Source organism: Megalops cyprinoides, chromosome 22 (genome assembly GCF_013368585.1).
Source record: "Megalops cyprinoides isolate fMegCyp1 chromosome 22, fMegCyp1.pri, whole genome shotgun sequence".
In the NCBI taxonomy this organism is placed as follows: Eukaryota; Metazoa; Chordata; class Actinopteri; order Elopiformes; family Megalopidae; genus Megalops; species Megalops cyprinoides.
In genome coordinates, this window is record NC_050604.1 from 2,581,803 (window position 1) to 2,593,850 (window position 12,048).

Consider the following 12,048-nt stretch of genomic DNA (forward strand, 5'->3'; position numbering starts at 1 on the left):
CACCCTCAGATGGAGCCTCGACAAGAAGGCAGAGATGAGAGATCATTTTGGTAAGTTCATGCAAAAGATTCTTGACAATCAGCAAGCAGAGCTAGCGCCTGCCCTGAAGCCCGATGAAGAGTGCTGGTACCTTCCACTGTTTGGAGTGTACCACCCACAAAAGCCTAGACAAATACGGGTAGTCTTCAACTCAGGTGCCAAACACGAAGGTGTGTCATTGAATGACACCCTCCTAAGCGGCCCAGACTTAAACAACGCTCTGATCAGTGTCCTGATTCGGTTCTGAAAGGAGCCTATAGCGATAACAGCAGATGTGGAGCAGATGTTCTACTGTTTCTTTGTAAGGGAAGATCACCGCAATTATCTATGTTTTCTCTGGTACCGAGACAACGAAGAGGTTACGGAGTACCGCATGAAGGTGCATGTGTTCGGGAACAGCCCCTCAACAGCCGTGGCAATCTATGGGCTAAGAAGAGCCACTGAAAGCTGGAGAAACGGCATATGGCAAAGATGCAAAGCAGTTCATCACCAGGAATTTTTACATTGATGATGGTCTGACCTTGCTCCCCAATGAAACAGAGGAGCAAGTCCAAGGCTTCAAAGCAAAACCCTGAAAATCCACAAATACAAGCCAATATGCGAGTCATCTGGAGCGTCCAACAGTTTGCATTCAAGGATGAAGTCAAAAAACTGCAAAGAGGAGAACAAGTGTCCAAAACAAGTCCCTTGTGGAAGTTGAACCCTTTCATCGACCAGGATAGAGTGCTGAGAGTAGGCAGCCGGGTATCCTTAGCTGACTTTCCGGATGATGAGAGACACCCGGTTATACTCCCCAAGAAACATCACGTGTCAACCTTGCTTGTGAGACAGTATCACCAACATGTTGCCCACCAAGGTCGGCCACCTCACTGAAGGAGCACTTCGCTCTGCCGGTGTGTGGATAATGGGTGCTAGGAAGTTGGTCTCCAGCGTGATCTATGAATGTGTAACATGCTGCAAACTCCAAGGAAAGCCTGAGGAGCAAAAGATGGCTAACTTACCTGTGGATAGACTTGCCATGGAGCCCCCGTTCACCAGAGTGGGCCTAGATGTCTTTGGACCATGGAACGTTGTCTCACCATGAACTAGAGGGGGAACAGCAGAGATGTTGAGCAGTGCTGTTTACTTGCCTGGAAACACAAGCTGTCCACATAGAGACAATAGAATCCATGTCCATCTCAAGCTTCATTAATGCCTCAAGAAGGTTTTTTGCCATACGAGGGTCTTCCAAAGTTCTTAGATTGGACCGTGGAACAAACTTCATTGGAGCCTGTGGGGAGTTAAAGATCCGCACAGATGATCCTGAGATCCAAAATTACCTCAGCTCTGAAGCGTGCTCATGGACCTTTAATACACCGCACTCATCTCATATGGGAGGATCTTGGGAAAGAATGATTGGCATCGCTCGTCGGATCTTAGATGCCATGCTGCTCCAGTCAGGCCCCACTCGTCTCTCTCATGAAGTCGTCACCACCTTGATGGCAGAAGTCATGGTGATTATGAATGCTCGTCCATTGGTTCCTGTGACCACAGATGCAGAGTCGCCCTCTGTCTTAAGACCAGCAATGCTCCTCATGCAAAAGGCAGGTGCTGCGTCTGCTCCAGAAGGGGTGTTTAACCTAAAAGACCAATACAAGAAACAATGGAGGCATTTCCAATGTCTCACCAATACGTTTTGGAAGCGGTGCAGACAAGAGTACCTGATAACACTCCAGTTCAGAAAGAAATGGATCAACAAGTGCGATGTTCAAGTTGGAGACGTCATCTTACTGAAAGATGACCAAGTCAAGCGAAACGAATGGCCCATTGGTCTCATTTTCAAGAGCATCCCTAGTCAAGACAAGAAAATCAGAAAGGTGGAAGTTAGAGTTGTGAAGCAAGGAACTCCACGGGTCTACTTACGTCTGGTGTCGCAGCTTGTCCTTCTGCTCCCCAAGGAACCTTTAAAGAAAAACTGATAAGTAAAAAGGGGTAGTGGTATAAAACTAATTATACCAGGCGGGGAGTGTGTTGGTACAGCTTTAAACATGTGCTTGTGCTTGATATAGTTTTCATGGTTTTAGCGCCCTCTCATGGTCACCATGGTATCATGGTTAGTTTTGTAGCTTGTGCTTACAGGACTCTAGTTCAGTTGTGAGTTGCTCACTCAGAAGTGCAGTCACAGTCTTTTCACTCGGTGAAATGTTGGCCCACATATGCCTGTAAGTTTACCATGCTGTGTTGTAACCTTGATATTTTATGTTAGAATGCCTTTATCATGTAAGTAGAACAGGTTGCTAGCGAATTTATGCTAGCGCGTTTATATTTTGCCACGTACGTTAGCGCATTTTTGTTGTGCAACGTATGTTAGCATCTATGCTAGCGTGTTTATATTGTGCTACGTATGTTAGCATCTATGCTAGTGCGTTTATATGGTAAACAATGGAGCTAGTCCATTGAAATGCTAAAATGTAGGCCTAAGGTATACAGTGTAGCTGACACTGATAAGACCGGTGTATACACATTGCCATGACAAAGCCGGAAGTCAATATGGGTGATTTTTTTTAATAATTGTCAAGTAGTTTTTTATGCAATTATAATGCATCTTGTTTACTGTAATTTCGGTACTTTGTGAGTTTAACTCACAGTATTACGTTGCCTTTGTTATAGTCATGATGATGAACAAGTTTTTTGTTTTTTTTTTGTAAGTCACATGACCATCTGACCCGGAAGCTTGAGCGCAGTTCAAAAAGCCGAAAAAAACAGCAGGCGAAAACAGCCAATTTTTATGCTCCCGTCTTAATCTGCTGCTGGTCTACCAGGCGAACACGGTAATAATTGATTATGTTACCTTACTAAGTACTGGTATACTTGGTTTTATAAGGAAATGAGAAACACAGAGTATTTGTTTCTTTGTCATTTTTGAGCTTTGTGCTTGAAACTATTTTGTTTGTTTTCTAGTTTTCACGGTGTTCCACGATAGTTCAGGGAGGAATAAACGTGAATGTGGACATCAGTATGAAGCGTGGACTCTTTCATGACCAGTGTAGTTTCTGTATTGTTTTCTGTTTATTTCAGTTTTACAGAAAAAAAAGGAAAAACAAAAAGAGACGTGTAAAGCGAACTCAAAGAAACTAATGTTCAACTGTGAATTGACGAAGCAAATCAAAATAAAGAAGAATTTGAGTTTGAATACATTCTCCTCTGTTCACTGTCTGTCTTAACTGGATAGCGTCAGTTCTACGTCTAGTGAGGTCAGAACACATACAATGGAAAAATAAATGATCAGTAGTTTCAGTATCATCACAAACTGGATAGATATACTCCATTTAAATTGGATATCTTTTGCTTTGGGAGTTATGGGGAATTTTAAATATTTAGTTTGTAACTTGTGAATAGCATATTTTGAATATATTTCTGAAATTGAGTTTCTGTAAGATACTATAGGGTATGAGATGTTAAACATATTTTTAATTGGTTTGTTTGGGATTTTTACTTCAGTTAAAGTCACAGTCTCCAACTAAAAGTTGCAGGAGACAAAGGGTGATAGGAGTAGAATTTGTTAAAATTCCTTTAATTAAACATATAAAAGATTTAAATATGTTACGATTGCCAGTTAAATCATATCTTAGGCAGAAATTCTCAAATGAGATGATACAGCCAATACTATCAACTACATTTACATTTACATTTACATTTATTCATTTAGCAGACGCTTTTATCCAAAGCGACTTACATAGGTTACAACTAAGTGAATCAGCAATCAGGGGCTAAGTCAAGTTTGCCTGGGGCTTGTCTTTTTTTTTTTTTAAGGGAGATCGGCATCGGTAGGTAGGAGAGGTTATATCCACCTTTATAATAAATATTATCACACCTTCAGATGCTGCAAGTTAAGTTCTGCTCTGTTACACAGTCTGTCTGTTGTTTTGCTATAAACACCTCCTTTTTCACAGCGAAAATATTCGGGGCTAGGTTTAAAATATTCAGGGCTATAGCCCCGAATGATCGGACCTAACAACGCCACTGCTATACAGTGATTTGTTTTTAACCATAATGTGTCTATTATTCCATATTAGTGTATTGTGTGGAGTGAAATTGTGATTGTATAAGAGTTTCCAATATATTTCACTGCTGGTGAAAAAGGGATAATTTAATTGGGAGTCTTTGAATAGTGAAATCACATTTAAGTAAAAACTCTATGCCTCCCAATTTCTTGAATATTTCTCTGGGGATATGGTACCAAAAGTTATTTTTGTTCAAAAAATATTTTAACCAATTGATTTTCAAGGTTCCATTCTTAAAATCGAAATCAATAGCTCATAGGCCTCTGTCTTTAAATTCTTTGGTCATCTCTGAGCTCTTAACATAGTGGATTTTCCTTTTCCAAATATAATCCAAATTAACTTGATTGATCTTTCTAATAGCTCTGTTTGGAATAGCAAGTGAGTATGTCAGATAGATACACCTTGAAACGCTTTCCATTTTAGTCAAAAAGATTCGATCCAATAAGCTAATGTCTCTTAACAACCATGAGTTAAGGAAATACTGGTGATGGTGGCATACACACACTGCAAAGGGGTGAAGTACAAGTGAGTGAGCACTTATGGAAGCCTAGAATGGCCATGTTTGCAATTATTTTTAATGCCGTTATCTTGAGATAATTAACTCATTATTACAAGAAAACAAAAGGTTGTTTCCTCTTATTACTTTTAATGTTTATCAGAGATCAAGAGTGCCATGCCAACATGCATAGATGGCATCTTGACAACTAAACTGTAGCAACTGATTTAAGCTGAAAATGTCAGGAGTACCCATTATTGATCAACGCATCAGACTGTACTTCAGTCAAGGTCTAACACGGGCAGAAATTGCATTGTGTCTTTCTTTTAGCTAACATTCAGATCATTCCTTGTCATTTAAGGAGAACACTAGCCCGGCTGCAACTTCACAGGCGAGTGCACTTCAGTGAACAGGTGTGATCAAATGAACCGGACACTTATATTCGAGTTCTCCATAATTATTCCCTGATAACGAAATAATTAACTCGTGATCTTGAGATAATGGCATTAAAAAAAATAATTGCAAGCACGGCCGTTCTCGGCTTCCGTAAGTGTGTGTAATTTAGAGTCTACACACATTCGCGTACACACACACAGCAAGCGGTGAGGAAAGGCCCACCTTCCGAAGGGACGAAATTTCACGAACCGTCTTATTGCAAAGGTGGCATCCTATCACCACGCTTGAAGTCACTGAGCTCTTCAGAACGACCCATTTTGTATCACAAATGTTTGCAAATAGAGACTGCATGGCTAGGTGCTTGATTTTATACACCTGTGGCAACGGGTCTGATTGAAACACCTGAATTCAATAATAAAGAGGTGTGGCCAAATACTTTTTGTCCATATAGTGTATCTGACTGGGTGTTAGGTGACTTCTTGCAATCTTAAAGCAATGGCTGCTTATTTTAAGTAGGTACGTGACCTGAGGTTGCTGATTTAGGGGTATTTATGGTGGTAGGCCATTCGCCCTCTTGCCTGCTATGTGTGTGTATTTGTTGACTTATCTTCTCTTAGTCTGGTCCTGAGTAATGAAGGAAACCATATAAACCCAGGCCAGGACCAGGCAAAGGACCATAAAATGCCTGGTACTCTCCCAACATCAGTAATGTTAACTTGGCATTTTCGGTAGCTAACTATTAGTATGCGTTAGCAGTGGCTCAGTGTTAATTTCGTTGATGAAAAATTTGACAAAAATATGCCCTGACAAAGTGTTTTTGGGTGACGAAGGCGAAAGCATCACTAGAATACTTAATAAAGACGACGACAATGACAAATTCATACAGCATATGCCTCTGACAAAAATGTGAGCAGACTAAAAAGTCACCATGATTACATTGGTGTGTTCTAGTTGAAGAATAGTGGTGATTATTTAGTGATCATTATATCAATAGACTGATTAGTTTGGTAGAATTAGTATGCACAGTGTATAATGTGACTGTGTCTGTGTAGTTTTTAGGCTGATCACAGAGTTGTGACCTGTGGCCTACATTCCAAGAGATGCTGCTATGTTGAAACAGTCATGCACACAGGCATACTGAAGTATGTACGTGGTACCAGGCCGTTCCAACGGAGAGGCCTATAATCCCGAGCACTTACCTAGCTGTTGTTCTAGACACATTATGTTTAATCATGTGGAGATGTATACATTCTTAGAGGATATGGGGATTTTCTATCCTGTAAGACTGTCTCCTATTCACTCTGTCTTCCATGTCAATGTTTGTGACAGAGAGGAGTTGGGTCAGTGTGTACTCCCTTATCCATCAAGCATATGCTTTGGAACAATGTTTTTCCAATTAGGCGCCAGACTCTAGATGGTACAAGGTCAGGTATAATCAAATAGCTGGACAGCTTAGGTCATCAGTTTCCCACTCTTTAGGATGGTATAAGATGTTCTTTGTGCAGCAGAGTTCCAGTATGTGAGAGTCAGTCTGTGAGTTCCAGTCACCCACCTGCAGCAGAGACAGACTGGATTGTGAGAGGTTGATGAGTGTGTAAGGCGTAAGACTCTAAGTGAGACTTAGTGCGTGTAACATCTGAGCCAACCATCGCGTGTGAAGCCTTGCTGTATTGAATACCGTCAATAAACCTGTTTCTACCTCTTCAACCATGGTCCAGACTGAAGTTCTTTGTGTAACAGTTTATTAGTTAGCCTGCGAGTGCATCAATTTCAACCAAAGCCAACAACTTGGTGCCGTGACTCGGATCCACGAGGGAAAAGGAGAGATCCTGCCAAAAAGTGAAGAGAAGACACCTGTGCACACTTCAACATCTGTTGATCTTCTCTAACAATTGGTGAGCCCCTTTCCTTACCTTGCTGGGTCACAGAAAGAACCGAGACATTTACAGAGTACACGTAACACTATAAGTAAAGGCTAACAGTTAGACAAAGAACTGTGAAGATACGTGCCTACAATGAGAAAGCTGTAATCATTGTATGATTGATGTGTACACGTGGGTGAAAGAAAAATTGCAAAGTGTGTGGTGCACCTTGACTGCAGAGAAAAAAGTCCGTAGTGACTGGTTAAATGTATAGCTCCTTTGGAAGAGCGCTATAGCGGATATCCTACGAGTAAGGGTACACTGGTGGACACGTGTGTGAAAATTGGCACTTGTGTGTGTACGCCTGAATTTGTGGATGCTCGTGCCTTGTCACCAAAGATCGCGATATTCCTACAGTTTGAAATAGATCTGTAGAAGCTCGTCAGTGAACGGAAGAGCTGTCTAGACGTTGATGTGCTTTATCTGTTTTGTGTGTTTTCGTACTGTCGACAGTGAGTGAGTGTGTGTGTATATTTTGTGGTTCACGGTGTTTGGATAAAGAGCTCTATTCAAACATCCGACTGAGTAAAACTGTGGGAGGGGGAGAGTAGTGTGTAAAAGATATCTGAGTTTTCTAGTGAGAGAACTAGCACTGGTGTGACAACAGCCTGAGATTAATGATGATGGCTGGCGCTCAGGGAAACTCTGAGCCTGGTGCTGACAAAGCAGGGCAGATTCCGTATTTGCGGTCCACTTTTAAGCTGGAACAAGTTGAAAGAGAGATTGAGCAAAAGTATGGGATTGAGCTTGAATATGGTGGCGTGTGGCCAATTGATGATGTTAAAAAGGCTTGGGGAAAATCACAACGTGTGCCTGAAAAAGAGAGAGTGCCATTAACTTTGGTGGTGTTGGGTCAATTGCGGAAAAGATACGAAAAGCAAGTAAATTCGGAGTCCGAGAGGCAATTGAGTCACGAGAAAGAGAATGTCAGGGCGTTGGCTGAGGAGATAAGAGATAAGAACGTGAAATGCAAGAGGCTAGAAGAGGAGCTGTCAGAGCTCAGAGGCAGACTGAGAGAAAATGGGAAGGAACAGGAGCCCTACTGGAGGGGAGGAGCTACAGTTGAAAGGGGAGCTCACTCCTATCCCACCGCTCCTCCCTACAGTGTCTACCCGTATAAGGAAATGGAGGAAGCAGCTCAGTTTGAAAGACGGCATGCATTCAGAGCAATGGCAATGGGCGCCTCTAGCGAAGATGATGAGGAAAGCACAACTGTTGCAGATGAAACTGAGCCCAACAGTGAAATGCACTTAAGGCCCTTGGTGGTGAGAAGGCATGGGGATCAGATGATATATGCTCACAAGGCATGTAAGCCAGAAGAAATTGATAAGTGGTCCAAAGGCCTGCAGCATCCACGCAAGGCAGGGATGGAGACTTGGACAACAATTGAGCATTTGCATCACATCTATCACTTGCATCTTAGTGATGGCCTTCAGTTACTATGTACAGTTCTTAACACTGTTGAAATTAACAGAGTTACCCATGAAGTTGAAGCAGCACTGGGAGATGAGAGACAGAATTTAGGCAATGCTTGGGATGCAATTTGTTTGTGGATCCAACGAGCTACAAGAGCAACAACAGATTGGGGAAGGATTTCTGCCTGCATCCAGAAAGCAGGAGAAGCAATTGATGATTACTCAGACCGATTCACCAAGCTGTTCCTGAGACATTCTGGATTGCAAGGCCTCAATGAATGGAACATTGGAGGGAATGCGAATGGCGCACTGAAGGCGACATTTATGCAAGGCCTGTTACCTGAAGTGCGGAAGGCGGTCAAGCTTAGCACGCCTGGTTGGGAGGATAACTGCACAACATTTGAGGACCTGGTGACAGCAGCAAGAAGAGTGGAAACAGATCTCGAATGCAAGATTCGTAATGTGGCCACACAGAAGCAGAAGACTGAATTTGCCAAGTATCAGAAGGTCAAGACAGGAGCCTGCAGGAAGTGTGGACATTGGGCTAAAGACTGCCGCATGGGAAACCGAATGGGCAACTACAGTCCGTGACGTAAGGATGCTGAAGACAACTTGATGCATAGATTCAAGAACTTGAGTGAAGAGAAGCAGAAGGAACTTCGGTCCTTCCTGGGCCTCTGCAATTTCAACAGGGCCTGGGTGGAGTCCTACACTGAAATTGCCCAACCGTTGACTGAATTGTTGAAGGGTCGACGGGAATCAAAGGAGCCCATACAATTGGATGAGAACCAAAAGGAAGCATTTGAAACTCTGAAGAAAGCATTATGCGAATCACCTGCGCTGGGCATCCCAAACACGGAAATGCCATTCACCCTACATGTTAATGAGAAGGATGGATATATGTCTGCTGTTTTGATGCAAGAGCACGGCGGACTGCAAAGGCCGGTGGGTTACTACTCTGCAAAGTTGGACAACGTGGTTCTGGGATTTGGACCATGCTTGAGAGCTGTTCAAGCAGTCTTCCTGGCAATCCAATCAGTGGCCAGTCTGGTCCTAGATCACAAGCTGTTTGTGAAGTGCCCCCACGCTGTTCACACTCTGCTGACAATGAGACGTGCGACACAGGTCTCAGCGAGCCAGTGGGGCAATTGGCAAGCAGTATTGGAAGCCCCGAACATCGTCATTCAGAAGGCAACAGTCTCCAACCCATCTACAATGATGAGTCCTGTTGAAGTTGAGGAAGATGACCACGTCTGTGAAGACATCGTCGTCACCTTGGAACAAGATCAATTCCTCAGGGAAACACCTCTCCACAATCCGGAGTTGGTGCTGTTCACTGATGGGTCTTCGACAGTGGAGGATGGAGTAAGGTATGCAGGATGGGCAGTGACGACTGAGCATGACACTCTGAAGAGAGGCTCGATGGCACCTGGAACGTCAGCATAACAAGCAGAATTGAAGGCCTTGATAGAAGCGTGTAAAATAGCAGAGGACAAAACATATACACTGATTCAAGATATGCTTTTGGGATTGCACATGACTTTAGCCTGTTGTGGAGACAAAGAGGATACATGACAGCTAAAGGGACACCTGTCAGAAATGGTCAATTGGTCGAAGAGCTCATGGATGTAATCCAGCTGCCAAAAGAAGTGGCAGTGTTAAAGGTCAAAGCACACACGAAACAAAGTACCATGGAAGCGAAAGGCAATGCCTTAGCTGACGAAGCTGCGAAAAGGGCTGCATGGATGGAGGGGGGAGAACAAAATGAAGAACAAGACGGAGATGAAGACACAGGAACTGACACTCCAAAATCACACCTGGCAGTGTGTCAGAAAAGTGAATGATTGACGGATGTCAAAGAGATGCAACAGAATGCCAGTAGGGAAGAAAAATGGGGATGGATCAAGCACAGAGCAAAACTCCATGATGACTGCCTGTGGCGACATGGCATGAAGACGGTGGCTCCATCCAGTCTCCTACCGTATCTGGCGACACAGATTCACTCCCTGGGACATGTGGGAGTAGATAAGATGAGGTATTGATTTTCACAAACAAGGTGGAATTCAAACTTTGTAAGTGTTGTGAGACAAATAGTACTAGGGTGTGTCACCTGTCAGAAGAACAACGATGACAGGAAAATCAAAGTGCCTGCCAAAAGGACACTGGCACCACCGGGACCGTTTCGACACCTACAGGTGGACTACATTTCATTACCACCTTGTAAGGGTTATCGAGATGTATTGGTTATTGTGGATAAATTTTCCAGGTGGGTGGAAGCATACCCCACTAGGAGAGGCACTGCAACGCACACTGCGAAGACATTGGTGAAAGATCCTCGATGGGGATTGCCGGATCAGATCGACTCAGACCAAGGAATGCACTTTACAGGAGCTGTTTGTGCGGAGGTTTGCCGAATGCTGGAGATCCAGTGGTCTCTTCATTGTCCGCATCACCCACAATCCTCTGGACAGGTGGAGCGAGTTAACCGGACGCTGAAAGAGAGGCTGGCGAAAAAACATCAGGATGGAATTTCTTGGCTCGAGGCTCTGCCGGTGGTTCTGTGTAGCATGAGAGCGACACACAACAAGGAAACAGGACTGAGCCCCTTTGAGATCATCACTGGAAGACCTATGTCTTTGCCGGGAACAATTGACATGCGCAAGGCTGACATACACTTGACATCAGATGCCTTGATCTCTTACTGCACTGAATTGACTGAAGCAGTTTGAACAGCTGCCCAGCAGGTGGTGGAGGCGTGGAGACAGCCACCTGACGGGGGACATTCTTTAGTACCTGGTCAATGGGTCATGGTTCACAAGCCCCAAAGGTTGGCGTTGGAGGTGAAATGGGAGGGACCCTATCAGGTGTTATTGGTTACAGATGCTGCAGTCAAGGTGCAGGGAAAGCAGAAATGGATTCATGCGAGTCATTGTAAATTAGCTGAGCCCCCAAAAGAATAGGGAGAGCAAACAGCAGCGCTATGGGAAGAGTCGGAGGGTAGAACTGGAGGCAGTAGGTTCCAGGGGTTACCTAAAGACGAAGAAAACATGAAATGACGTGTTTCGTGCTGTTTCATGTTAACACTTCTCATTGTGTTACGACCCTGCTGGAGGGCCAGATGGGGGAAATTAGTGGAATTACTGGAATTGACAATTAGCTAGGACGCTTAAAATGTCATGACAGCTATGATGTGTTGTTCGTTTTCCTGTGTGTTTGTTTGTGTATCTTTCAGGGTTCCGAGTCCTAAGCATCCAGAGGTTACAGGAGCTGGCCAAAAGGTCAAGATTCATGTTGGGTGTGTGGGTTATTGCCAACATCTTCTAACACATATCCATACATATCAGTTCCATTTACATTAGCAGATTATGCTACAGCATATAATGACGCAAAAAGCCCCTTCTTTGAGGAAAACGTGACTTTCTATACACAACCAATTCCATCAAGCCCCCCAGATCAAGTGAAATTGAGTTATGCGCCTAAGGGTATGTTTTTGGGACGTAGTTCATGTAACTATAGTCTTTCTACTTTAAGACCATGGAAGCGATGCATTGGCAAGGACATTTTGCTGTAATATCTTTGTTTGTTTTAATGCCAAATTTAGGAGTTGTAGACAGAGCCGCTCCAAATGGGACAATGTATGTTTGCGGGAAACACACTTATTCGTATTTACCTGCTGAATGGTCAGGATCTTGTTATACAGCACATTTAGTACCAGCTATGCGTGTGGTTAACATCAA

General features: G+C 43.5%; 1 long non-coding RNA gene across 1 annotated transcript; it reads left to right on the top strand.

Annotated features, from left to right (window-relative positions):
- The first annotated feature begins 2,162 nt into the window (after positions 1-2,162).
- Positions 2,163-3,090, top strand: LOC118769435. The gene is made up of 3 exons (XR_005004501.1): positions 2,163-2,240; positions 2,728-2,849; positions 2,980-3,090. It is a non-coding gene; the product is annotated as an uncharacterized LOC118769435 (long non-coding RNA).
- The last annotated feature ends 8,958 nt before the right edge of the window (positions 3,091-12,048 follow it).